This window comes from Manis pentadactyla, chromosome 9 (genome assembly GCF_030020395.1).
Source record: "Manis pentadactyla isolate mManPen7 chromosome 9, mManPen7.hap1, whole genome shotgun sequence".
Taxonomy (NCBI): Eukaryota; Metazoa; Chordata; class Mammalia; order Pholidota; family Manidae; genus Manis; species Manis pentadactyla.
The window spans coordinates 93402741-93418013 of NC_080027.1; the positions used below are offsets into that span (position 1 = coordinate 93402741).

Below are 15273 nucleotides of genomic sequence, written 5' to 3' on the forward strand. Positions count from 1 at the left end.
GAACTGAATAAAGTCATGCCCCCTATGCATGCTGCTGTCCCCTCTATTGCAGACCTGATGGATACTCTCAGCCATGAACTAGGAACATATTATGTGGTAGATCTTGCTAATGCCTTCTTTTCCATTGACAACGAGTAGGAAAGTCAGGAACAGTTTGCCTTCACGTGGGAAGGACGGCAATGGACTTTCACCATCCTCGCACAGGGATACCTCCACAGCCCCACCATCTGTCACAGATGTGTAGCCCAGGACTTGGCTACGTAGGAGAAACTGCCAAGAGTGCGGCTGTACCATTATATTGATGGTGTCAAGCTCACATCCAGTTCTCTTTCAGATCTAGAAGGTGCAGCACCTAGACTGCTGCAACATTTACAGGAGAAAGGATGAGCTGTGAACAGACAAAGGTTCAGGGACCTGGTTTGTCTGTCAGATTCTTGGGGGTCGTCTGGTTGGGTAAGATCAAAGTTATACCAGAAGCAGTTATAGATAAATCCAGGCCTTTTCTACCCCTACAACTGTAGCGTTGCTACAGGAGTTTTGGGGTTTTCTAGGTTACTGGAGCATATTTATCCCACACTTGGCACAAATCCTGAAGCCCTTATACCAGTTGGTACTAGAGGGCATCAGGTGGGACTGGGATGAGACATGTGCATCTGCCTTTACGAAAGCAAAACAGACAGTCAAGGCCATGCAGGCCTTGAGTGTGACAGACCCATCAAGGCCCTGTGAGCTGGACGTTCATGTCACTGAAGATGGTTATGGTTGGGGTCTCTGGCAGCGGCTTGAATGAACTCACCAACCCATTGGATTCTGGTCACAGCTCTGGGAAGGGGCAGAGGCACGATACACTTTGATAGAAAAACAACTGGCTGCCATGTATCATGCCTTGCTGGCTACAGAACCCATCACTGGAATGGCCCCGATAAAGGTAATAACCACCTATCCCATTTTGGGGTGGATACAAGACTGGACCCAAAAGCTAAGGAGTGGTGTGGCACAAACACCCACACTAGCCAAGTTGGGTGCTTGCCTACAGCAGTGTAATGCCCTCTCTCATAGCCCCTTGAGTGAAGAACTCCAACACTTGTTGGGGCTGGTGACATATACTAGTGAAAAGCAGGAAGAACCTGCTTTTGAACCATTAGTCGCAGAGAGTCCCTATCGGGAGGGAAGAGCCCCTATACCCGAAGATGCATGGTACACAGATGGCTCCAGCCATGGGCAGCCCCCAAAATGGAGGGCCATAGCTTTCCATCCTAAGACTGAGACAATATGGATGGAAGATGGTGAGGGGAAGAGCAGCTAATGGGCAGAGTTACAGGCTGTGTGGCTTGTGATCAGCCAGGAGCCCTCCCCTATCGTTGTCTTCACTGACAGCTGGGCTGTCTATTGGGCTTGACCCTGTGGATACCAACCTGGTAGCATGCCAACTGGCTGGTTGGTCACCTACCCCTTTGGGGGCAAGAACTGTGGCAAGACTTATGGGCCTGTGGTCAGACTAAAATAATTACAGTATACCATGTGACAGGTCATTTGCCACTGGCATCCCCAGGAAATGATGAAACAGATAAATTGGATCAGATACATTGGTTAGAAGGAAAGCCTGCCTCTAATGTAGCCCAATGGCTACATCAGCGTTTGTTGCACGTGGGACAAAACACAGTGTGGGCTGTAGCCTGTCTGTGGGGCTTGCCTTTGACCTTCGAGGAAGTTAGTAGAGCCCAGCAGGAGTGTGTCGTGTGCTCCAAAAGGGACTTACACTGAGTTCCACAGCAACATGGGAGAATAGCTAAGGGGCCTATACCCTTCATCAGGTAGCAGGTGGACTATATTGGGCCTCTACCTGTGTCAGAAGGATATTGGTATGCGATGACTTGTGTGGACACAGCTACTGGACTTCTGGTTGCTTTTTCTACCCGTTGTGCAGACCAGCAGGTGACCAAAGGAGGCCTGGAGCATCTCTTTGCTGCCTATGGCCAACCACAGTAATTGAGAGTGAACAGGGCACCCATTTTACTGGACATACACTGCAAGAATGGGTGCAAAAGCTGGAAATGAAATGGAAGTTTCATGTGCCATACAATTCTACCATAGCAGACATGATAGAGAGGCACAATGGCTTGTTAAAATCCGGACTAAAGTCAGATACCAGTAGTCTGCAGCGATGATCAGTCTGCTTATGGACCATGCTATGGCGTTTGAATGAGAGACCCCAAAAGGGAGCCCTGAGCCCTGTAGACATTTTAACACATATGGCTGCCTCCCCTATACAACTGCAAGGACAAACCAAGGAAGAATCACTGAAGCCGAGGTTCGGCCACCAGAATAATGTCTTGCTGCCAGCACCAACTGCACTGAATCCCGGAGACTCCATTGAGTGGACATGGCTTTGGACCTTTAGACACAAGGACCAACCATGGCTGGCTCTCCTGGCACCTTGAGGACAAGGCCTGGAAGCTGGCCTCCTGTGTATTCCTGGAATAATGGCAGAGTGGTCACCAAAGGTCACAGTAGTATATCCTGAATGGCCAGAAGGTAGGAGCATCTTACTGGGGAGTTTTGTTTTATCATCATGGCCAGTGCATACACCTCCAGTAGCACTATATATAGACCCTTCAGTAACCCCCATGGGGAGAGGAGTAAAAGTATGGTATACTAGACCTGGAAGGGACCACCTTCCTGTTACAGTCCTATCACAGGACCACTCTCTTGCATGCATCCTACCTGATGTACAAGATTTGCCTATGTTGGTGGCATTAAAACATGTGTCTTAATCACCTCTAAAGTCTTTGTCGATTGGGAACCTCCTCTGATTCAGAATTATTATAATTTTTGTTACCTGTATCAAAATCTTTCTATATCTGAATTTTTATTATCTCTAAGTTGTTGTTATCCTCTGTTGCTATTGTGGAATCTGGTTACAGTGCTCCAGCTTTCTCGCACAGGGACCATTGTGGAAGATTGAAAGTGTGTAGCTTGTAAGGCGAGAATCCTGGAGGGGTGGAGTGTGGGGAAGTTGGGGCTCCTGTGGCCAGGATCCTCACTGAACTTAAACCACCTGATGATGTAACTGGCCTGTTACTAGGCTACCGCTTCCACACCTTTAAGCAATAAGCTATTATTGTGCTATATAGAAAGCTCGGCCCAGTGCTCTGTGTGGAGGTAGAGAGGCTAGTGCTCGACCTACTACCAGGAGAACAAATAAGGTAATAAACCCTTTCACCCCAAAGAACATTTTGCTGTCAATTTCTTTGGTCACATTGAATCCATAGGGAACTTGCCGGGGGCTGAAACCCATTGGCAGGACACACCTGCTCCTACCTAGTTCTCAAGATGAAATCTGTTCTGAGTTGTTTCAGGCAAAACAAACAACAAACAAAATGATGCCTTTTGTCTTTACTTTCTACCCCTCCTTGTTTTTTCCCTCCCACTGCTACCAAGTCCAGTCAGCTGGCTCTTGGTGAGTTGACATGTAAAATTCAAATTTGCTCCAGGGGAACTTAACAGGGTCTTTGTTTTTTCACCTGCAGAAGAACTGTGGCATGGGTTTTGAACTCGAGGGGCAGAACTGATCAGCCGGGGCAGAGAAGTGGCAGGAGACCTTCCCTCTGCTTTGGGCATAATAAAGCTGAAAAAAGGGAAAGACTCTTGGATTTCCCTTAGGTCTCAAATATTAAAAGACTAAATTTGTTTTCACTTAGACCTGTAACAGGTTCAGAGGGTCGACTCAAATCAAGCCTAGTTCATTTCAGGTGAGTCTAATGATTTTTAATAGTGTCAGGGCACAGTATGGACACGGTAATTCGCAGTCCGTTATCCTCTTGTAACTTGAGGATAGAAGCTGAAGGGCACTCAGGTAAGCTGGAGGAGAGATTTCATTAATTTGTTCAACAGATACTGACTGGCCACCATGGTCCAGGTTCAGAACTAGTGGCTGGCTGTACAGCTCTCAGTAAACCAAAGGCCTTCTCCGACAAGCCTTTCCTTGCTGGGGGACATGGAGAAGGGCAGAGTCAGTAAAGTCAGACCCATATTTTATGTGTACACACATGTACTGCAACTTAACATGGTAACTGCTGAGAGGAAGAAGTTGGACTAGGGCTGGAGAGTGCCCAACGTGTGGGTCTTAAAGTCTGCAGGTCAGGAGAGGAAGTGAGAATAGGCCTGGCTGCTTTTGGTGGGGAGCATGCTGGGCACCAGGACAACCTCTGGGTATCCACAGGGTCAGAGTGCAGGGTAACGTGGGCTGCCCTATCAGAGGAGCACTGGCATTTGCTTCCAGCTCTGCCTCAGTCCCTCAACACCCTGCCAGCTTCTTCATCAGAAGTATATGGAACACATAACCCCTGGTCAGCCTCTTATAGGGGGTTCTTAGCCCCCTAATGTTGAATCGTTGGAACAGCCAGGGTGATGGGCCTGTGTTTCTTTAGCTGCCCTCCTCCCTCTAGCGAGGCTGCTCCAGGGCAGGCATCCCCGAGTGGCACCTGTCCCCTTTACTGTGGGCTGTGGACCTCAGCCTCTGCCAGGCAGCAGGTCTCACAAGTCATCACCACAAGGATGAGGGACAGTGGCTGTTCGGAGGCGCCTGCCGGCACACACCTGGACTCCAGTTCCCCCAGTTGCCCTGGGGCAGGGCTCACTACTGTCCTGGATTTACAGATGAAAAGACCAACTACTAGGTGGAAGGAACTTGCCGTAGAGGGCAGAGCCGCATGCCTGATCCTCTGAAATCCTTTCTTTCAGGAAACAAAGGACCAATAAGGAAAGTTTGAAGGGCTAGGGCTACAGTAATGCCCCAAGTGTAGTCACAGGCCACATGATTGACTCATGAAAGGAGAGAGGGCTTCAGCCCCCCCTGAAGTAGAGGCCTGAGTTTGCACTGTAAGAATGAGAATAAGTTAGCATAAGAGTAGCCATCTTAAGGGCCTAGAAGCAGTTTTCTGAAGTTGTGACTTAAAAGAAAAAAAACTGGAACTGGGTAAGGCCTTGGAAAACAAGTTAATCATGAACACTGGGATGGGAGCAGCTGTGGCCTTCGGTCAGCTAACCTTGGTCAGTTAATCCTACATACCAAGCTTATCGTGCAGAACCTCCCTAACAATTGAAGAGTGGCCTTATCTTGCTCTCGCTTAACCCCAGGATGTATGTCTTGCAAAGATAATGTGCAGCTGTGGAAAATTACTAAGAGTTAAGTGTTTTGAAAATGCCATATAAACCCTTGGTTTTGAGTGCTCGGGGTCCTTGTTGAGACCCGCTGCGTCGGGCTAACTTGGACCCCAGCTAGCTGGTTCCTGAATAAATTCCTCTTGCTTGTTGCATCAAGAGACGCCTTTCGTGAGTGATTTGGGGCGGCGTCCTCCTCTGGGGGAATCCAACATTTGGGGGCTCGTCCGGGATCTGCGCTCACCCCGCTTCACTCCCGAAGTCGCTCTTGGAGGAAGAGGTAAGATTAGTGGCGCCTTGGGTTGTCTGTATTCTGTTTTCTGTTTTTCAGTGAGACCGGTCAGAATTCTGAAAGGGTACCCGTTGTCTGGCAGCTGTCTCGATCCCGTAAAGGGGTCGAGACTGCGGTCGGTAGACGTACTAGGAGCACCGCAGGCTGCAACCCTGGGGGACGCCCCGGGGAGGTTGGGGGGCCAGGGACGCCTGGTAGCCTCCCGTCTGTTTTTCCGGCAAAGTGAACCTGATGAGATAGGATTGATTTTTGGGCGCCGAGAGTATCAACCTTCTGATTCCTTTCGGTTTCTGTTTGAGACTCTGAGGAGAACTAAACGCGGCCGCTGTGTGTCTAATTTGTGTGTGTCTTTGTTTTTTGTGTCTTTTACGTGTCTAAATATTGTTATACTGACAATGGGACAGACGCAGACGACCCCCTTGTCTCTCATGACAGACCATTTTTCTCAGACGTTAGGGAGAGAGCTCACAATTTGAGCACGGACATCAGGAAGAGAAAATTTCGTGTTTTCTGCACCTCAAGTGGCCATCCTTTAATGTTGGCTGGCTGCCGGAGGGAACCTTATCATTATGTCTCAGTCTGTATGTTTGTGTGTCTAAGTGTGTAAATGAAAATATCTTTCTACCTCTGGATGGTATTAATGAAATTGATTTAAAGACAAGCGCTTGTGAAAATTGGGCATTCTAAAACTTCCAGAAAATCTGATGGAAAATGTTAAGCATTAATGCTAATTTGGGTTTGCCTGAGGCGGGCATGTCCTTGTGGTTATCAGCTGCCAAAGTTTACTTAGTCATTTAAGTTGATGTTACCAGTTAAACATTTCAAGAAAATGCTTGAAGAAAAGCTTGACTTTGTCTAATGTTTAGTAAAAGTTTTCTAAGTAATCTGGCATAGTTGCTAAAAATAAGTAAACAAGTGTAGCAAATAAACATCTTAATAATAATACTGTATTAATGTATAACAGTGTGTATGTATGCAAACAGCTTGAGAATTTTTGTGGTAAATTTTTAAAGTTTGCTAAGTTATATAGACATATTTTGTGCCTAATGAGAAATTGTGTTGTAAAGCACATTTCCAAAAATGATAATATATGTTCATAGATGAAGAATGCTAGTGTAACAGTTTACGGTGGCCTGTTTTTCAGTGTTCACTGAAAGTTAAAGTATCAAATGATTTTAAGTTCTAATGAAAACTACTTAAATAAGGAAAACATTTCTCTATGCTAAAAGATGTATGTTTTAATAAGAGAAGGTATAAAGAATGGAAACTCGTCTGCATGCTAAAGAATGTGTTTTTTTGATAAAAGAAAGTGGCTTTGTTCTAAAGTGCAGCTGTTTGTTAGAGAGGGACGGAGAACAGAGACAAAGAGAGAGCAGTGTGGTGCAGCAGCATGGTGCCTTTTGTTGTAGCGGATCCGCTCAGCCTGTTGCTTTAGAGGAAGGTGAAGATGTTTAGAGATAAGGCGGGACAAACCCCGGCAAGCCCAGGCATAATTCTCACCCGTTTATGTGCTTGAGACCATGGGGCAAATGAAGAATAAATTACTATATTCTTACAGATATAGTCATGCTATGTGAAATTAAAGCAAGTGAGTCTTGATATCAAGTGCACAGCAAAATTAGAATTTTGTTTCCAGTTAAAGAAAACTGTTTTTTGTTTTTTTTTAACTGTTAGTCTGCTCTTAATGTTGAAAGATTGCAAAGAGTTCTCTAATTGTTTTATCAAAGCAGTTTCTCATGCTTAAAGTCTCAGTGAGTTGCCAGAATATTTTTTTAAATGAAATCTTAATATTAAAAAGACTAAAAGCTAAAGTTTGTTAACAACTGTGTAGCCTTTATTTGCCTTTGAAATATTTTGTTATTGAAAACGATTGCATGGCATGAGAAATTGAATTATTTATTCCTTATATTTTTACAAGTAGAAAAATCTCTCTAACCAACAAATGATTAAAGTTGTTACTGATTATTTGTTTTCTTAATTTATCCTCCTAAGCAGAATAGTAACAAAGCTTTTTTTTAGCTGATTAAATGCACTTAGTTAACAAACCAAAATTTATTCTTAAAAATTAAATTGTGTAGAATCTGGACAAGATTATGTTTCTCCCAGAAAAACAGGTTTCACTGTAAAAGTTTAGATGGGCAAACGTGTGACCACTTTTGAGGAAGGTTGTAATAGATTTTTTTGAGAACCACCAGGTCTTCTTGTTTAATTTATATGCTGTAGATATGTTTGTATGTTTTAAAAAACATGGAGGACTCTCCATATTTTTTAATGCAAATGATCTTATAAGCTGCTATGCAAATTCTATTAAAAGCTCTATCTACTATTAAAGAGTAAAACATTCTTGAAGCTTTCAGGGAAGACCTGTAGACTTAAGCACTTTCTCTGCTTTTTGTATCTGGTCTTGGACACTTATGCTGAGTTATGTTCTTATTATTTTCACTGTTTGTAAGCTATTGATTGTATATAATCTTTAAACCATCCAAATATCCAGCATACATTTCCATGTCACCACAACCCACTATTGACGCCATGAATGAAATAGCTGGTTAGAAAGCCAAAGGTCATCATTTCTCAATCCCTAAATGAAGAGGTAAAATGCCTGATCTCTTTCATCTCAAAGCATATTTCTGGTCAAATCTGAATATCTGTGTGAAAGAAAGAGACATTTAAATTTGAGATTCTGCTTAAACTTTTAAGTTGAATTTGACTATAGCCATATTCATTCTTTGTATGTATCTCTAACAGGTCTTTTGTATGCCTGGTGATATTATAATCTGCCTTGAGTTTAGACAGTTCTTTCAGCTAAATGTGAATTCTTATTGTAGCTTTTTTCCCCTCCTGAAGATGAAAGCAGAAAAATCTACCATCTGCTACCATTCTCTCAAGAATGCTTGGTAACCTAGATTATTTTGACTTTGTATATATTGTCTTTAAAAACTGACAGCAGCAGTCTCCCCTGCTGCCCCACCTTTTTAAGATATCTCGTTTACTGTGCTGGGTATATAGACAATAAATGTGTAATGATAGACAGTTCTAAAAGAATTAAATGCAAAAAGGTGCTTTTACCTCTAGTTAACTCTGATATTTTCCAGAGGGCCCCTGGAATATGTCAGAGGAATTTTTTCTCATTAGAGAAAGTATTTGACTAATTTGGCTTATTTATCTGATATATATATATATATATATATATTTACCAAGAAAGCACTGTCAAAGAGAATAATGCTAAACTTTGTTACTGAATGTTTTGTATTACAGAAATATCAGAATTTCCTTATGTCAACTGTCTTACAGTGAGTGAGCTCTCGTCGGATCTTTGACCATTGTCATTTGTAAGTTTTTTGTCATTTATAGTCACTGTTTTGTTGTTCCTGGACTGGTAAAGAACTGGATTTCAGCAGAATAAGTATTAGTTACATAAGATTACATAAACTAAAGAAAATGGTTTTGTGTCTTTTTGTTTCGAATGTTGCTGATAGTGTTTTGAGCTTGTTCTCTTAAGCTGACAACAGTTTAGTAGATGGCTGTGTTTATAAGCAGAATTGAGACATCCTTCTCTCTACCTGATCCCTACAGAGTTTAAAAACTTTTAGTGACTGTTTTTGTATTCCATGGCGGTATGTTTATTTGCACGAGTTTAGTAAGAATCTGCTTTCCTTGTGAGAAGACTAATTAAGAACACTGGTTATGCTGCCAGGGCTTTGGCTGAAATGTCATACCTGGGAGACATGTGCATGGACTCAGATGTGAACAACTTTAAAGAACTAAGATTGACTTTATAGAGCCAACAAAGCCCCTTGGAAGAACTAGCCTAGTACCTTGCTTGCAGAGTTCCCGGCAGCCTTCCCAGGTGAGTAAAGAAGGTCGCTTCCTGGCAGGTGCAGAGACCTCGAGAAGAGAGGAATTCATCCAAATCTACAGGTACTGCAGGCAAAGCCTGATGGCAGGTCTGGCTTGGCTGTCTAGCCTCAAGAGGCCTTTAAAAGTTCAATCTGAGGTTCCTTGCAAAAAGTTCCAGCAAAGCATATTTAAAAGATCCTGTGTAATCAATTGCTCTTCTTGCTGCACTTGTGCAAATAATCAAGCCAGCTGTTAATTATTTTCTTAACCTGGTTACTTCTAATAAAAATGAAAGTGATTTTAAAATATTGTTTCAATAACGCAGCCTCCTTCCAGAATAGAAAATCCAACTCCAGATGTTGCTACATAACCTAATAACACAATTTGTTTTATCTTGCCTAGAAGCCACAAAACTGCAAATAGTAATAGAAACGAAACCCAGAATAGAAGCGCCAGCCTTCTGAGGCCCTCTCAACTGACCAGTGATAGAGACCTAGCTGCACCCTTTACTGCGCCCCCTTCTCAGCACGAAGCAGCCAGAGCGGTCATCGCCCCTTTTCCCTAGCAGCAGCTAGAGTCTCTACCTGTAGAGAAGAGAATGAGACAGGGACCATAGGCTTAGACAGAATAAAGTGAGAGCCTCTGGAAGAGGTGGGGCAATCAGAGCAATGTAACTACATGCTGGAACTCCCCCCTACTGGAACTATGTTGAACATGGAACTCTAGAATCATTCTTCAGTGAGATCAGTTAATGTTCCCCAGATAGAGAGGAGTAGCACATGTTTTGTTATGCTAGTCATTTGTAATCGTGTATGAGATTCGCTTTAGCATACTGGAGGGCCTGGGCCTGTGTGCTGTTTTTCCTCCTTCAGATCTGACTAAGTAATTTTGCAAGCTGAGCAATTGACTTAGCATGCAGACCCAGCTGTAGACGGCATAGTAAAAAGCAAGATTCTTTTTTTTTTTTACAGTTAACTAAGTGACAGGCTTTATTTGGATTTCACCAATTTATATATATAATTTTTTTCTATATGGTTCTATGAAAATTTTAATACATGTATTATTTCATAGGACCAACACCACATTCAGGATTTAGAACTGTTCCAAAGGAACCCATCACCCTGAAAAAACTCCCTGGCACTACCCTTTAGAGTCACATCTCGCTCCCAACCCTTCCTGCTATTTTTTTTTTTTTTTTTTTTTTATTAAAGGGTAGTTGACAACAGCATTGCATTACATTAGTTTCAGGTGTACAACACAGCGACTCAACATTTATATACATGATATTTCTAGGTACCAGGTATCACCATACCAAGTTGTTACAATATTTTGACTATATTCCTTATGAAAAAGCAAGATTCTTTAGCAAATAGACAATATCTCAGCCCACCTTAGAGGCTGGGCATGCAATCTTTTGATGTGCACCCGAACCAAGGCGCCAGTGTCCCAGAGAGAAATCAAAGAAATTATCTTTAATATTCAAAGACCCCTTCCCCGTTACCCAGACTGACAACCGCGATTTATATAATAAGTTAAAAGCTCTCCAGGCAGTCCAAAGAGAAGTGTAGACCCAACTAAAAGCAGTCTATGAGCCCGGCACTTCAGAAGCAGCCCACCCATTCCAAGTTAAAGACTTTGTGTTTGTAAGGCGACACCGAGCGCAGACCCTTGAGCCACGGTAGAAAAGACCCTACTTAGTGTTACCACCCCAACAGCAGTCAAAGTTGATAAAATTGCCGCCTAGATCCACGCATCTCATGTGAAACCCGTTGTCTCAGCCGAGACAGCTGACGACCATCTCACGTGGAGAGCCCAACCTACTGAGAATCCTCTCCAGCTTAAAAATCACCAGAAGACCCCTAAAGTGACCAGGTGCGCGTCCAGAGACACCAACGCCATTTAGCTGACCCACGCACCGTTCTCAAAAACTCTATTCCAAGATAACCACGTCAGCTGGACAAAGACAACCCTCAAAAGCTAAGACTGCGCCGTTCATATTGTGCCTTTCCCCTATTGCACTACCAAACAGATGACCTCTAATTTCATGATTGAAATAGTTACAAGAAGAAGGGGAATGTAAGAATGAGAATAAGTTAGCATAAGAGTAGCAATCTTAAGGGCCTAGAAGCAGTTTTCTGAAGTTGTGACTTAAAAGAAAAAAAACTGGAACTGGGTAAGGCCTTGGAAAACAAGTTAATCATGAACACCGGGATGGGGGCAGCTGTGGCCTTCAGTCAGCTAACCTTGGTCAGTTAATCCTACTTACCAAGCTTATCGTGCAGAACCTCCCTAACAATTGAAGAGTGGCCTTATCTTGCTCTCGCTTAACCCCAGGATGTATGTCTTGCAAAGATAATGTGCAGCTGTGGAAAATTACTAAGAGTTAAGTGTTTTGAAAATGCCATATAAACCCTTGGTTTTGAGTGCTCGGGGTCCTTGTTGAGACCCGCTGCGTCGGGCTAACTTGGACCCCAGCTAGCTGGTTCCTGAATAAATTCCTCTTGCTTGTTGCATCAAGAGATGCCTTTCGTGAGTGATTTGGGGCGGCGTCCTCCTCTGGGGGAATCCAACAGCACCACAGAGGAAGTGCAAAGAGTCATTGTGGGGGCCGGCCCAAGCTCCAGGGCCATTTGTGGATAGCAATTTATTTTCTGTTGCTAAAAGAAATTATAGAAGTTTACAGAAAGATAGAAAAAAGGTGTACAATCATCCACAATCCCACTTCTCAAAGACCATCGCTATCATGTTTTTAAACATTTGCTCCAAGTGTTTCTCCTCCTTAGATGGGCTGGGTGATTTTTGTCCTAGATCATGAGTTACTGTTACTTCCCCACAAAGTGAGTCTGTGCTCCTGTCCTATCCTTCCCGGTCCCCAACTTTCTCTCCTACAACCCCAGGCTCCTGAGATGAAAGGACCCACGGGGACCCCTTGCCCAAAGTTCTGAGGCACCCCCTGTAGGAAACACCAAGGGGCAGAAGCACTGGTAGGAGAGGTGTATTCCAAATCAGGCTAGCCCATGCTGACCACGACATCCTGTGAAAGCTTGTCCCTCTCTATGCCTGGCCCAAGACCCAAGGTGAACTCTGCTCACAACATAGTACACTGGGTAAGTAACCACATGGTGGTAAATCATCTTTGCAGCCAGTAAAGATCCAGGACTTTCCCTACATGAACTGCTTGATATTTGTCTAAGTCCACTTTGGCAGCCTAACAAACCACACAGGCTGGGGGCGTGAACACAGAGACACTGCTGCAGCTCCCAGTCTGGAACCAATGTCAGGGCTGGCAGGGTGGGTTCCATCCTGAGGCAGCTTCTCTTGGCTGCAAGACCCCTGCCTCGCTATGTGCTCAGCTGACTGCTTTGCATGCATGGAGAGCAGATGCACTGCTCTCTTCCCACTCGGCACAGCCCACATGGTGTGGGCTGCTGTCAGCCTGGCAGGACACCTCCCAAAGGACCTGCCCCCGACATCATCACTCAGCACGGGATCAACACGTGAACACTGTGGGCACAAGCCTTCAGCCCACAGCTCCCCAGGTCCCCCAGTCCCCAGCCACTGTTCTAAGAAGGTGTGGATTCTGGAAGGCCTCTAAAGTGGAGGTACCAGTCAGCTACCCTAGCTAGGTTGGGGTTGCAGCTTCTTGCACTACTCCGTGAACCCAAGAGCTGCTTGGAAGCCGGCCTGAGTGAGGGAGGTACCTGCTCTCACCAAGCCCACATGACAGGCTTGACTGACTGGACTGCATCTGGAGGCAGAAATGCAGTGGAGAAAATCCATCAGGGAACAGGCAGGGGCAGGTCCCCGTTTTGTGGGGCCTGAGGCTGTCAGGGTACCTTTGGAGAAAGGAGCACAGAACCATGGGAACACCTGCCACAGACGCGTGGCCCTTCTGCCAACTCTGGAGGCTAATGGGCCACGTCAGCATGCAGCACAGGCTGCCCTGCCCAGCTGGGCCTTCTCAGGAACCACATCCGGACCCCGGACCCAGTACACCCATTTGAGGCTGGAGGAGAGTGCTTCTGCGTGTGTCCTCCACATGGTTCCTCTGCGGGACCCCGCTCGGCCTGTGCCCCAGTGATGCTGGGGTTCTTGTTTGCGGAGTCAAATAATGAACTAGCATACACCCAAGGTAGGAGAGCCAGGGCAGAGGCTTTTATTTAGAGATAAAGTTAGTGCACATAGCTCCTGGCTCACATCAGGAGGGGATAAGAGAGCCCAGGGTGGTGCATAGTCTTGGGGATTTATAGGCAGTTGAGGATTTTTGGGAATTGAGGGCTTAGGGTGTGGACTTGTACCACCTGCCCTGCTCTCAAGGTGGGCTGGGTTGTTGTCTGTTTGCTAGGGCTGTTTACAGTGAAGTCACTGGTTATGCTGAGATGCCCTTGCAGAACACCCAAACATTCCAGGCCAAGTTGCTCCTGGCATTTTGACCTTTAACTGATCTCACTGAAGATGTCTATATTCCTAGTCTAGTCATCTTTACCCTAGAGAATTAGTGTGACCTTGACTTTGCATAATGCTGAACACAGAGTTTCCATAGGGACTTTACATTGTTACATTACTTTGACTGTAAATATCTTGCCTTGCTTTTTCCCGGAGGCCCTCACCCTACTCTGTCTAAGCCCATGCTCCCTGTCTCACCAGGGCCTGGACTTTGGCCATGGGCACTACACCACCATGTTGCAGGGCAGGCCTGGCACGGGGCATGCTCGGGGGTGTGACAGACCCCACCCATCCTCTGCCTGCCCCGAGGCCTGGAGGTGTCCCAGGAGAGACCATCCCCACGGGGAAGAAGCTGGATGTGCAGCTCGGCTTGCTTGCCCTTAGAGAGCCCTAAACACGTTTCATGGTACATGCAGATTCAGAAAACTGCCAGAACCGCTGAGCCAGCAGCTGCATCCTTGGCAGACCCTGCCTGTCAGGGTAGCGGTGGCCACAGTCACCTGTCTTCCTCTCCTGACTTCGTTCCCCATCCCTGTCTCATGCTCCTGGTGTCGCCTTCCAAACAAGCTGCTTGTACCCAAATTTTTGTCTCGGAGTCAGATTTTGGTGAATTCCCAAAGCAAGCAGCTGGGCAGAAATCCAGATTCTTCAAAGCGGTGGCTTCTGAAATGGGCACCGCTTGGGGCTGGCAGAGCAGAGCTGGGCTGCGCTCTCAGTACAGCGGCCTCGGGACATAAAGAATCCTGCTGGGTGGCCTGTCAGCAGGGCCGAGTGTCTCAGAGGGTCGTGTTGGCAGAAGCCGGTCACAGAGGGCCTAGAGAGGACTTGTGAACCCGTGTGTGTGTGTGTGTGTGTACCCCGTGTCTGTGTGAGAGACCGCGAGTATGTGGAAACCCATGTGTGTGTGAAACCCTGAGTGTGTGTGTGTGTGTGTGTGGAAACCCATGTGTGTGTGAAACCCTGAGTGTGTGTGTGTGTGTGTGTGTGTGTGTGTGTGTGTGTGTGTGTGTGAACCCCTGTGCATATGCTCCAACGTCCCAGGACGCCGAGGTTTGAAAACCCAGTTATGTGCCATCTTCCACAGCACACATCTGCTCAGAGCCCTTGAAGCAGCAGAAGGTCCACCAGGGGAGAGAGCACCATGGGCTGACACCTCCAGACCCTGGACCACGGGCGGGGCACCTGTGCCAATGCACCTGCAGGAATGTTTGCTGTGTGAGCCACTGTAAATCCTGGGAGAGGAAATCCCAGAGCAAAATACCTCTAAAAACCACAATCAGTCAAAGAGAGAAATAAAGTTTAAAATTCGTTTATTTCTTACAAACTGCAGTTCAGGGACCTCTCTCTTTCCTGCTTCAGCAGCAGCAAAACCAGCCCTCCTCTCTCCTCTTGGGTACAGATAAGCCCTCCATTGATATGGAGAGGAACTTCTCTCCACCCCTGAGGAATGATGCAAATGCAGTAAAGCCATACTTCTTTCCACCTCTGAATGCCTGTTGATATGCAGATGTACTAAAGCCAGGCAAGATATT

At 45.6% G+C, this 15273-nt stretch overlaps 1 long non-coding RNA gene across 1 annotated transcript; it reads left to right on the top strand.

The window, feature by feature from the left end:
* The first annotated feature begins 5034 nt into the window (after positions 1-5034).
* On the top strand, positions 5035-11812 carry LOC130684935 (uncharacterized). The gene is made up of 2 exons (XR_008999315.1): positions 5035-5443; positions 9698-11812. It is a non-coding gene; the product is annotated as an uncharacterized LOC130684935 (long non-coding RNA).
* Positions 11813-15273: the final 3461 nt, after the last annotated feature.